The sequence below is a fragment of the Phaethon aethereus genome, assembly GCF_964289735.1.
Source record: "Phaethon aethereus genome assembly, chromosome: 4".
NCBI lineage: Eukaryota > Metazoa > Chordata > Aves > Phaethontiformes > Phaethontidae > Phaethon > Phaethon aethereus.
In genome coordinates this window covers 82,440,421-82,447,491 of record NC_138578.1, presented here as the reverse complement: position 1 = coordinate 82,447,491, position 7,071 = coordinate 82,440,421, and the positions used below count along the sequence as shown (strand labels likewise).

At 48.5% G+C, this 7,071-nt stretch overlaps 1 pseudogene across 1 annotated transcript; it reads left to right on the top strand.

The window, feature by feature from the left end:
• The first annotated feature begins 6,039 nt into the window (after positions 1 to 6,039).
• LOC309404462 lies at positions 6,040 to 7,071 on the top strand (annotated as a pseudogene). Its single transcript has 2 exons — positions 6,040 to 6,798; positions 6,971 to 7,071. The product of its transcript is annotated as an uncharacterized misc_RNA (transcript).

The window sequence follows — 7,071 nt, the reverse complement described above, 5'->3', positions numbered from 1 at the left end:
GCGGTGAAACTCCTCTGAGAAGGTAGAAAACAGAACTTATGGTGACAAGTGTAGGACCACCAGCAGTCCCAAGGGAGCAGGAGGAAGGTGGAGGCCATGACCATGGAGCCCAATGTTTTGGGTGGCTACAGGCAGGCTACATGAAGGACTTTGGCAGGAAAATGGCCAGTTTGGCCAGCACAGACCAAACCTTAACCAGGGGCTGCATGGGTGCTAACCAGCCAGGAGCACATAGGCACTCACAGCTTCCTTCCTCCCTTCATCAACCCCATTTTGCACATGGGGAAACTGAGGCACGGAGAATTGAGACCGACTTCAGGCAAGCAGCAGCCACCAGAGTGAGATGAGCTCCTTTCTCTTATGCCACCCTGCCTTCCTGTGTGCGTCCTTTAAAAATCTGGGGGCACCTACAGGTGAAAATAGGGTCCCATGGGCATTCTCATGCCCAACGGTGATTAAGCACCTTTTCAGCATCTGCCCCTATACGTCCCGTCCTTGTGTTTCAGAAGGAGCGAGGCGAAGCAACCACCTTCCCTTTCCCTTTGTCTTGCCTCTCGCTGCTCTGTGCTTGGTTGGTGGGAGTTTGTGCAGCTCCCAGCACCAGGGGGGAGACACTGCAAGACCTGCTGCAGGATGGAGGTCATCAAACCGCTGCCTGCAGACCAGTTCAGTGACTTCAAAAGGCATCAACCACAGGATGGCAGCAAAATCTGTCTTTGGGGAAGTCTCCAAAACCAGCTTTCCCAGTCCTTCTTGGTTGGGTACAGCAGCTGGCCGTGCCACTGCAAGGTGAGCGCAGAACCCAACCCAGGGCTGCGAGGGGACGGGGCTGAGTGGAGGTAAAATGGCCTTTTGATATTCACCCGGCTGGGAATACAAGTCTGCTCCCAGCTCCACTGCTCAGGGTTATTTTTTGCTCTTCTGTTGAAATGCAAATCCTGAAAAAAAAAAAAATATAACTGCAAAAACACACCAGGATATTTCCATTTCTTTTTGGCTGAATCCCCCAGGGTTGTGTGTTTCCTGGGGATCGGAAAGAAGACAGATGGGAGGGTTGAAAAATAAAAACGTTGGCAAAATCTGGCCTTTTTTTTTTTTGCAAACACATATATATATAAATACAGAAGGGTGTGAGATGAAGCTGTAAGGTTTAGGTGCACTGAGGCTGCAGCTCTCCAAGGGTGTCTCCCTGCAAGTGTTAACCTCTGCTGATGGTCGGAGAGCAGAAGACGACCAAGCCACGCGCGGGGCAGGGAGAACAGGCTGTTCTGCCGAGAGATGCGGAGATCTCCGGCTAATGAGTTTGGCCTCATTTCCAGAAGGACTGGGGTCTCCTCCACTTATTCATTTGAATTGGCTGGTTAAAACTTCTCCATCTGTGTTATTTCTGTGATGAAAAAAAGCAAAACGGGAAGAAAAGGAATGCATTTCCATTTATCTCTCAGTAGGAATTTTGGCTGAACCCCATTAAAAGCAAGGTAAACCAGAGCTTTTTTTCAGGGCTTTCTAAAACCAACATCTACCAGTATCCTTTCCCTTGCTTCTCTCATTTCTAGAGCAGATAAAAATTGCAAGAGAGAGGAACAGAAAATTAAAGGTGTGAGGTTTGTTGTTTTTTTTTAATGGGACATTTCGGGAATTAATTTTTTTTTTAAATAAAGTAAACATTTCCTGCTTGACTTTTTCCTCCCCTCTTTTTAATCCCCATAACAGACTCCACACAGCTGTAACTGCTGAGTGCTTCATTTGATTCAGGGCATCTCCCAGAATAAGGCGAGGCAGAGCATCCTCCTTGAAGGTCTTCTGTCTATCTGCCTTCAAATGTAATGGAGACATGGACGTCCAGAAAGGCAATGGGCATGAAAAGGAGGCAGATGCACGCTCACAACCTGCAATGAATAAATACTACAGAGGGAGAAGAAGCCTTTGCATGGGCCTTTCAGCAAAACCTGACCAGCAGCCAAGCAAGTTGGAGCAAGAGCAGCGTGAGTCGCAAGCTCCAAAGTAGATGTTCTCCACCCAACACGGTCGCTCCAGAAGATGATCTGGGCCCGGCCACTCTGCTCAGCATCAGTTTGGGCTTAAACTTCCCTTCTGAGCTAATGCGTGCTGCTTTTCAAGTACCAAATGGTTTTCCAAACTCATCAACTCCGACGTATTTAAAGATACCTCCAGAGTTTTGCTCTGGCAATACTGATACGTTCTCTTCCAGGTGCTGCACAGCCAAAACCAAGTTTTAAATCAATCTGATGAGAAATGCAGTGGAACAGCAGCAAAACTGTGCTACGTTGTTGAAAGGAAAGGAGGGAAGGTGAAAGCTGCATGAAATTTCCCTTGCTTCAACACGTCCTTGGCTCTGGCAAAACCACCTTTCCCAGGAGGAGCAGTTTGGTCACCTCTGATGGTATTGTCCCCGCTGTGTGCCATTTCCTGATGCTGGGCTCTGCAGAGAGCGGGGAACACTTCAGCCTTTGTTGGTTTTTTCCTGTATCATCACCACAGGACAAGAGGGAAGCTATCATTCCAGGCTGCAGGAGAGGTTAGTAGTTTGCTAACCAGCAGCGGGGATTTAAAGACTCTTCTCAGCCCAGAGATGAACAGGTCTGCGTTCCCCTGATTCCTCCACCCTTTGCATCCAGCTCAGAACAGGAGCAAAGCTCTCTCCTCCTCCTCCTGCTCCTGCCATCCATAACAACTGCTTAGCACCTCAGACCCGTGTATCTGAGAGCACTGAGGGAGGGGACGCTTTCTCCCCATCCATCACAATTTCCAGAAAGGGATGGTTTCAACGTAATCATCTTTACCAGAAGATTCAGCTTGAAAGCCACTCCACCAAGAGAAGATGGCTTTGCTGCATCCCTTGGAGGGGTCAGCCTGCATACAAATCAAATTCCTGCATCTCCAATCTCCTAGAACTGTAGGTTTAGGATTGAAGAGTCTAATAAGGGGAAAGAATTAAGCCTGCAATCACTTGGGCTGATTTAAATTAGGTTTTTTTCCTCTCGCTTTGATTAAAATAAGACGATTTTCCTTTCCACCTGTGTTTCTTATGCAGGCAGAATTTCCATTAACTTCAGTCGATGCTTTTTTTAACTTCTTGAAGCTAAAACTTCATGGCATCCCTTCATCTGGTTGCCAGGAGTTTCCTTAGCACGTTGCCACTCTTGTGATATTAATTATAACATCTCCCTGCTTAATATACCAGTCACCTCTGCTATTGAAAGGACCTCCTGTGTGCCTTTCTTCTACCTTGTTAAAGAACACTGACCTTCGTTATTCATTACAGAATTATAATGAATATTCATTACAGACTAGTGATGATATTGAGCTTACATTGTGCCCAGGAAGATTTAGGTCAGACATAAAGGAAATCCTTATTGTGACAGGGACAATGATGAACTGGAAGGGTTTGAGGGCACGTGTCCCATCACTGGTGGCTTTCAGGCAGACAGCCAAATACGCAGCAGGTAGAGCTGATGTTGATTTGGGGCGGATAGGTGGGATCCTAGACAGCCCTTGCAGTTTTGCACACTTTCGATGGAAGTAGGAGTGTTGGAAATCTTCCAGTAACTTCTACCAGCAGCCATCAAATAAAAGGAACAGCACAATGTTTAACAGCATAATTTTCAAGCTCTGGACTAATCATACAGTGATTAAATCAAAGAGAAGACAATATAACCTGGGCAGTCATCACTGGCCATTGATTCATTCTTCCAGCCCTCCCTTAATGGCACAAAAGACACTGTCTGTCCCCACCACCATTGCCCTGACGTATTCATTAATCTCCGTGCAATCCTCCAGCACCTACGCCGAGCTCAGCTCCCCACTTTGCGCCCAGGTTATAGCTGGAATGAGGCCCAGCAGTGGGGTGGGAAGTGCCCGAGGAGCAGGCTGTGCCCTCAGCCATGGCCAAGGCTTTGGGGCTGCAGTGGCCACTTCCCTCCCTCCCATAGGTCCCCATGCGGACACCCTCTTCTTGACATACAGCAGGCACCCCTTCAAATGGGTTCAAAAGCAAAGGTGCAAACCCAGGGAGGAAAGGTCCATTGAAGGCACTAAAGCAAAGACAACCTCAGTTCAGGAGAGTCCTAAACTGCTGATTCCTAAAAGCAGTGGGAAGATCTGCAGTTTCACCTTCTCAAGGCATCTGGTTTTGGCCACCTTTAGAGCCAGGAGCTGTTAGCAAGAAACACAACACAGGCTAAATATGAGCTCTTGCATGGGCCTGACCTCAGGACAGGTTGCAGTAGGAGCTCTTGTTTGCGTAGCAGGGTTATTTTCTCGTCCCCATGCTGACACCTGCATGGTCAAAGACAGACCACACTCAGCAAAAGCAGTTAGCCCCAGCGGGCTCCACAACTGAGCCTCATGATATGGTACTGACCTCCGTCACGGGGGCCTCCCTCTCTCCCTGCCTGATCCAGCTGCCGTGAGTCAACATCATTTGGGAACAAAGCAGGGAGGAGATAAAATCAAATGTGTTTTTCTCTTGTGTTTCTACTGAAAAAAATTATTTTAGCATGGTTCCGCTTCCAGTCAGTAAAATAAATGTTTGCTTGATTTTGAAAAGTCTGATAAAATGGAAACAAACTCCCAGAACTAATATTCTGCATGGAAAAAAAAAACCAAAAATGTCCTCTGATGTTGAAGTATTGCCTTAAAATAAATGAGTGCTGCAGGAGTCTGAAAGAAAAATGAGCCCTGGATTCTGTTCCTTCTGCTCAGAGGGTTTATTTTAAACCACCAACATGTCCAGGCAGTCCTCACCACATGACAAGATACCCAGAAACCACCCTTGCAGTAGAAGATCCCCAGTAAGTCTCTGTGTACCAGCAATGATGTATCCCTTCCTAAGGAGCACGGAGGGGAGAGCTGGGTATGAACTGGGCAGCTTGAGTCCCCCTTACCTTTATTTTAGACGAGAGCAAGGAAACTCAGAAGCTGTGATCTGAGCTTCTGCGGCAGCCCAGAGTCCCTCTCCCACCCTGACCGGGCTCTTTCTGCCTGCATCCCAGCCCCGACAGGACTCGCACAGTGGGGAGCCGGGACCCTGGCTGCCAGCTTCTTCCTCGGGGAGGTATGAACCCGGGGAGGTGCCCTCTCTTTGAATGCAAGGTGTCTGCACCAGTTTTTTCCTTTTTTTTAACAAAGTAGCAGCAATTGTCTCTTTCCAAGGGTCTGATGATGCTGACACCAGCCACGCTGATGATCTCTAATGTGCTCTGCTAACAGGGATCAGAGCAGGATCTCTACACCCAAACTGCTGAGCTGCTGGATCCCAAACAACAACGGGGTCCAGCTGCTCGGAGCAGGGCATTTCTGTGCATGCCCAGAGGCAGCTCCGACAGCCCTGAGGGACTAGGAAATCAAGATGAGGGGTCTGATGAGGTTCAGTGCCTGCTGGGTGGGATGGGGGAGAGTAGAGGAAGGAGAAGGCTGGACCATAGTCAAGACACAGACCTCTGCATTTCAGTCATGGGCTCTTTTTAATACTTTTTTTCCCCAGAGTTTGCTCGGAACGACTCTCCTCTTTCACCTTCACACACACTGACACACGCACCTCCCCGTTCCATCAAGCCAGACTTTTCATTACCCATCTCCAGCACCAAGTGGTCAGCAACAACAGGACAGTCCTAGTGCTCAATGCAAGCTTCAAGCTAACTTAGTTCTCAAGTACTCCTTCCAGTCCCACCACCTCTTGCAGGGCTTTTCACCTGGCAAGCTTTTCTAATTACATGTGCAACATTTTCCACTGCAGCTCAGCTCCCTGCCTCATCTCCACCCTCCCTGTCCCTCCCTACTGAGGTGAGAGCGGCTGCACAGGCAGCAAAGCAATCCAAGTACTGGAGCTGTAGCTTGCAAACCTTGCTGGGGAGCAAGCAACGGCCCCACGGAGAGAGGCGACAGCAACATTGCCACCGCCAAGACGTGACACAGAGCCAGAAGCAGACATGGTAGGTTCAAGCAGCCAAAGCAAGGAGCAAGAAGTTAGGAAAGCAGCTGGGAAAGGCTATGTGACCCCCTCTTCAGGCATCAGTTATGGTATGTAACCCTATTTCCATCTTCATTTATCTCTTGGCATTTACCAGCACAATAGGCAACCTCATTGTGCTCTCTGCTTTTATCAGTAATGCCATCCGTCCTTCAGCCCTTAGACAGGATCATTGTCAACGTGGCCCTGGTGGACCTCTTGCTCTGTTTCTACAAAGAGGTCCCAGAAGTCCTCTCCTTTGCCAGCAGCAGCATTTTCGGTGAGAGGGAGTGCTCTAGATGTATCACACGCTGAGGCTGATCAGTATCTGGTCAGTGGAGAATCTAGATAAAGATCCACAGACCTAACCATCACTGGTCCAAGTTCATCTACAGGCACCAGGGGCAGAAGACCATCCTTGCTGGCTGCTGGATCTTTGGCATTGTCTCACAATTCCCCTACCTTCAGTAAAACACAACAGCAGAGAGGATAAGTAATGAAACTGTTGCGTGCCTGGCTACCAGCACTTGCTTAAGTTCTCACTATGAAGTTTACCACCTCCACATCCATCAGCCTGGATCTCATCTTCATCATCCTTGTGATAGTCCTGAATGGATTTGTCATTGACCTCCTCTGGAGGCAAGAGAGAAAGATAAGGGCTGCCTTGACCACAGGGAGCACCTGGAACAAGCATATGGCTCAGGTGATCAAGATCTTGCTCTCGCTGCTCTCCATTTATGTTGTCTGCTGGCTCTCCAATGACATCACCTGGACTGCTCTTGTTTCAAGACTCCTTAAGCACGACTTTGAGAACAGCATCCTCAGAGGTCTCTATGGAACGCTGTCATAAAATCATAGAATCATACAACAGTTTGGGTTGGAAGAGACCTTTCAAGGCCATCTACTCCAACCCCCCTGCAATCAGCAGGGACATCTTCAGCTACAGCAGGTTGCTGAGAGCTCCGTCCAACCTGACCTGGAATGTTTCCAGGGATGGGGCATCTACCACCTCTCTGGCCTGCATCTATTACTCATCCAGTTCCTATGTCATTGTGTTCGGCTACAAAAAGGTCACACAATACCTCACTGAAGCCTGCTGA